The sequence below is a fragment of the Centruroides vittatus genome, unplaced genomic scaffold, assembly GCF_030686945.1.
Source record: "Centruroides vittatus isolate TY-2023 unplaced genomic scaffold, ASM3068694v2 contig_1042, whole genome shotgun sequence".
NCBI classification, from domain to species: domain Eukaryota; kingdom Metazoa; phylum Arthropoda; class Arachnida; order Scorpiones; family Buthidae; genus Centruroides; species Centruroides vittatus.
Window position 1 is genome coordinate 1146669 of NW_027120674.1, and position 6605 is coordinate 1153273.

Below are 6605 nucleotides of genomic sequence, written 5' to 3' on the forward strand. Positions count from 1 at the left end.
CAACAATAATCAAAAGCATTGTTGAAATACTTTCGATTATTGTTGATACTAGTCAGAGGCACTTAAATGATCCCGATTTGGATTCCAATTTAAAGTCAGATAACAAAAATATCGACACTTCTATACCTAATGTAGAATTATCAATGAAGCAGAAACTCTATGACCTTATCAAACAAAAAACAATGTCAAGAAGAGTCAGTTTTACAAGCAAAAAACACGAAAGATTGGAAACAAATAGTAAAAAACGAATTAGAGTACTTCCGCCAAGAAAAAGTACGGGGGAGGTATATTCAAATAGTATTTGATTATTTAATGACCATTCGTCCAACAAGTGTTGAATCAGGAAGGGTATTCTCGGGATCTGGATTATTTTGTACAAAAATTAGATCAAAATTAGGAGATAAGACTTTAAAGTTTCTTGAGAAGTTATTTTTTAAAAAATGGTATTAGGTACTATATATTATTTCTGTTGTATTTTTATTTTTCTGTATTATTTTATTTCTGTTTCTAAAAGTTGTTATTATAGTTTGTTTAGAATAACACTTTAATTTTTTAATTTTTATATTCTATATCTTTGAAATAAAAAATGTGAAATGGAAATCAAAATGGCATATTTTTTATCGCCTTAATTTTATTTTTCAGGAAAAAATTTACCGGTATTTTAATTTTCATTTACCAAATTACCGGTAAATTTACAGTCCCTAATTTGAACAGAGGATCTAAAGGCCTGGGTAGAAATAAAGTATATGTCTGGAAAATAATATATGCACAAGAAACAGAACAGGCCTTAGAAGTTGTGGGGCCCAATTGGAAACATTCTTTGTGGGGACTTAGGTTCACAGCCAAGGTCTGTAGAATTTAGAGATATAAATTAAGTTTATTATAGACTTTGTATCTTAGTCCTTCCTTCAATATCATCATCATCATCATCATCATCATCACTGCACTGTGACTCCATTTGCTCTTCTACACTTTGCGATAGGTTTGCTGAAATACTTCTAATGCATCTGTCTCCTTTTCTATTACGGCTTTCTTTGTTTCAGTTTCACCCCTCTGCTTATTGTCAGGTAAACATTTTCTTCCTGTGTTCCTTAAGTGGCGATTCCACAGACGTAAAAAGACTGTGGAAACTGAAAGTAGTAAAATTTTCTGGTTTAGGTCCACCGAAATGTGGCTGAAAAGAGAATTGTGAAAAATTTAAAGCAATGACTTTAGGAGTGTAAAATCTTTAGCAGAAAACGAAACAGAAATTGCCAGCTATTTTACATTTCGTCTAGTTTCAGTTTTCTGTATTGTCCTAGGATTATGCACCCAAAAGCAGTGGCGTAGCAAACATAACTGGCGCCTGGGGCACGACACTTTATTGGCGCCCCCTCCTTTCTCCAGAAACACATATGGTTTGTCTTGGAGACCATTTGGGCGCATCTCTGTGAGTGGGCTCGGGCATGATACACCCCCTTGCATCCCCCTCGCTACGTCACTGCCCAAAAGTCAATGCGCCCACTCTAGTGGACCGAAAAATAATTAAACCCAATATGGATGATCTGTTAGTTTGCAGACATACAAAAACGTGGTTTGGATATGAATCCTGGCATAAATGCATTATTGATGAGACACTAGTCTCGTTGATGCCGGATTAGCAAACGTCTATAATACGATTCATATTTAATTAATATTCTAATAACTTTATCGTACCGCATTATAGATTTGAACTTATTTAAAAGATAATTAATAAAACGTGTAAAACTGACAATAAAAATTCGTAAATAAATTATTTAAAATTAAATGTTCAAATTTTAACAGAATACAGTTTTAATTATTATAATCGTTGTAATTTTTATGTATAATTATAATAACTATTACTTAATTTGACACGTAATATTGCCATTTAAACTATCCATTATCTTTAATGACCGTTACTTATTATTGGCACGAGTATTGTTCATCTGTCTTTTTATCCTACAGTTTGACGTCACGAAAGTCAATTTGTTGAACATGCGGTTAATATTGCGTGACATCGTCATAAAATCATATCTTTCATTTGTATTTTTATAAAAAGTCCGAGTTTTTAGAATTAAATATTAAACATAATGTATGTATTTATTAATAGTGGATGTGTCTACACACACACATTACATTTAAGCTTGCTATGACCCTAGGTCGTTCAAACTTAGAATGACATGGCTTTTAGAATAATTAATTATATTTAAAATGTAACATCAATGAATAACGATACCCCAACGCCATCATTTGACATATGAAGCAATCTCATTATTGAGCATTAGTTTTCTGTGTTTGTGCTCATTGAATAATAAATATATCAGTAATTTAGTTCTAGCCAGTGTTTTTCTTTTCTTAGTTATGCTCTATAAAATAATAATAATAATAAATATTTGTGTTAGTTTGTTGTTTACACCAAATTTATATCTTCCAATACAGAACAATTCAAAAGTGAAGACAGCATTACAGGTGTATCTGAAACGTCTGATATCATTTCAATTGGCAAAACTTTCACACAAATATTCTTTAGAAATGTTCAAATAAATCTAGTTATTATAATCACGGATAATATTATCATTCGGCTATTGTTATCACAGTCAGTCTCCCAAAACACTATTTAAAATTAGTTTAAGACAATCCGCCTATTATAATCAAACTTCGCATATTGTTATCAATTATTATAATTATGCTTGGGGAATAACGATGAGAGTTTTATAAAAATTCTTACTGAGTGGACTTTTTCTTCGAAACTTACTTTTAACTGATTCGCAGCTTTTATCTTTTGCATGCTAAGCTGTAATGGCATGAGAAGAATTGTTAGAAAATAAATCTTTTATTTGAAGCCTATCTTTGGGGGTGAACATTCCTGCTGCGATTTCTCTAGTTTAATTTTTGTGATCTGCTGAGTTAAAAACAGTTGTTCATAAGAAATGCAGCGTATATAAATGTGTAAAGTTGTATTATGTACAGTTGTGATAAATATAAATTGTACACAACAATTACTGCTCACGGGAGGTCTTTCTAAGGGATACTGGCTCGTATTTAGGTGTTGCTAACGGAAATAAAATCCGGAAAACTCCACGTGTCAGCTCGTTGGACAGGCGCGAACCCGTAACTAAATACCAGTATTCGGTGGTGTTATCGACTTAAGAAAACAATTATCCATAATTAACACACAAAAGTCTGACGGAAGTGATTTCCTTCTTATTCGAAAGTCTATTGGAGAATCATCCTTCTGTCACAATCGAGGTTCGAAGTCTTAACCAAGACTTCGTGTAACGTAAGAGGAAAACTGTCACTCTCGGATGAAACTGTCGAATCCGAGTTACAACATCTAGTCCAGTAAACAAAATCTTCGTGAAATATGAAAAACTGCAGCATCTCCGAATGCTTCGAACTCTTCCAGTTTTTTCTTTTCTGCCTTTGTGTGACGAGACTGAAAAATAAAATACAATATCAATGCAAATATTCAATTTGAACAACGATAAACCCCATGGAAATTGTTCTTGCCCGAAAAGACGATTCCTCAAACGTCCTCATCGTCCATGCCCGGATTCATTTCTGATTTCTTGCAACTCACCAATTTCTCATCTGCCAACCACACGTGCTACAAACAACTAGCAACTGATAGTGTACACTTACAGTACATTAGTCTCGCTCCATCTTTGTCGCATACATCAAGTGGTAACACGAAAATTTCATTTGCGTCGCCCTGCAGCAGAGTGTCGGAATGGTGAGTGACGGACTACAGAGACACTACTATATTATAATCACGAGAAACTGATAAATTTATATATTATAAACTAGCAGACCCGGCCACGCGTTGTTGTGGCTCAAAATGTATCTATTATAAATGTATAACGCTTCCCCCGTGGGGGGAATTTCAAAAAAATCCCTTCTTAGTGTACATTCTCTTGACGTACCCTATTAAAACGCAATCAAACACGCATCTAAAATAGTATAATAAAAGTCGAGTTCTTCACGGTAAGCCTTAATCCTGTCCCTCTCCCCCGCAAGGGAATATCGAAAAATCTCTTTTTAGTGTATATTCTGTTGACGTAACCTATTAAAACGCAAAAAACCGCATCTAAAATAGTGTAATAGAAGCCGAGTTCTTCACGGTAAGCTTTAATCCTGTCCATCTCCCCCAGTGGGGGAATTTCGACATGTATATTATATAAAAACACGTGCGTATTCGAATGCAACGTTGTATCAAAATTTCAAAGGAATCGGTAGGAACAAACAAACGTTATATTTTATTTATATAGACAGATAGAAAATGATCTGCTTTAGTCCATTCTCACAGAAAAGCAAACTTAGGTCGTCGGAGTTAGCGCCATCTGTTTGACATAAAAGCCTTAATCCATATATGAAGATATTTTTGGAAGAGGGGGAATGGTGGTCTTCACGTATGCCACAAACCTCCGCGGGAGTGTATTAAACAACTTCCCAAAGTTTCGTGGCAATCGGATAAATGGTGTAGTAATGCATGAAGGACAAACAGACACACATACATTCGCTTTTATATATATAGATTACTCGTGAAGAAATAATTATTGAATGTTTTCAGTAAATAAATCAATTTTAAAATGCAAAAAATTCGGAACGATTACAAAACTTTGTCAGCCGAAAAAGTAATCATCAAGAGGCTTTTCTATCGTTAAGATGCAATTTCTAAATTACAGACCTATAAATTCCCACTTTCGTGTCGTTCATCTGTTTGTCTGTCCTTCGTTAATCTCGTGAATGGAGTTAGATAAATGAAAGTCGAGACCAAATATAGAAAGTTCAGAGGCCAAAGGCTCCGATTAACTGTATACAAACTTCCAGTTTAGACCAAGAGTCACGTAACTTTAATTACGATTAAAAATTACAACCCGGCAATGCGACGATGTCACAATAAGTAAATTCGATTTTTTATAGTGTTTATGTGGTTTTTATGTAGTGTTTTTGAATGTGATATATATCTTGTCACTTAAAGAATCGGATGTATGCCATATTTTAAAAATCTTCAAATTATACAGAATATCCATCAAAGATGAATAAATTACATAAATTATCATGTAAGAAATTAAATCTAAATAGAACCTTCTATAAGGTCCAATAGAGATTTGGGCCCTCGACTTAGTTACGTTATCCATTTGTTGTAATACTTTATTATTATTATAATAATTACAGGTTTGACTGTATATATTATATTATATTATATTAACTTTTATACATTTATAAACTGTATTTTTAATTTTGCATTTTATGATAAAATTTTATTAGTTATTTCAAATAATTTGGAGTAAATAATACCTCTTCGTGGTGAGTTCTGGGGTTGTCATTCGTGTCGAAACGACGAAGGCATGCGAAGATCTATTTACTTATTTAGTTTAAAATATATGCTGGCCACGTGGAGTTTTCCGGATTTTCTTCACGTTAGTAACACCTAAAATAGGGGCCAGTTTCCCATAGAAAGACCTCCCGGGAGGCATCCTCTTGGCATGCCTTATACCAGGGGTTCTCAAAGTGGGCGATACCGCCCCCTGTGGGCGGTGAGTAAATCTAGGGGGGTGCTGGTGGCAGGGTACTGAACGGTGACCAAAGGTAAAAGTTGGGGTATCTGATGGGTTAGGGGGAGTTGGGTATAACTTTATGGAACAAAGGGGGCGGTGGATCGAAAAAGTTTGAGAACCAATGCCTTATACCAATAAACCAAACCAAATCTTCCTCTCAAAGTTCATATTCTAGCAGATAATTGTGTCCGTACATTCGGTCCTTTCTACAATATCCCGATTTGCCGAGAATAATGTTGATATTCTTCAATGGCCATCTTATGGACTTGACTTAAAAACCTCATCGGATGACTCAGTAATCATGATATATGCTAACGAACAACAATACGATTTAAAAACTGCAATTAGTAACTTCGTGGAAACCGATCAACCCTGACAAAGCTAAATACAGAAATTAGCCTATTTCAATGCCATATTGACTTATTCATGTTATTCACGTTAATAGAAGAAAAACAAAATATTAGATTGTAAAAAATGACCACCCAGATTTTTACATTTCTGGACTTAGGACACCTTGAAACGTCGATAAATGCAAATAAAATCCGGCATTTTTTCTGTATATATAGATATTTGTGTAATAACTCCTGTGCCTTTTGTCGAAATTTTGCAGGGAGATTTGTGTATTAGGGGTTGATGCTATTAAGTTTTGGTGGTGAAACGTCGAAGGGGTGGAGAGATAAACGGGTCTTTTAGTCGTATTTCGAGAAGGGTCGGACTTAATGACGATTTTCCTCGCACTTTTAAATGTTGCCGGGAAAGTTAAGCAACTTGTTGCTAGATTTTTATTATTTTATAATTAATCACTTTTTTAAAAATTCCAGCATCGAGTTGCGTAACTTTCCTGGAAAAAAACAAAATTTTAAATTGTGTGTGGTGCCATCTATTACTCTATTTTATTTTTAAAAATTTTTTTATATAATTGATTATTATAAAATGGCAAATAGCTTAATTTTGAGGATAGATATGAGTTTTATTTATTTATTTATTTTTTTTAAATTGTAAATGTTAATAACGAGTAAAATCTTCATTAAGTTCAACTGACAC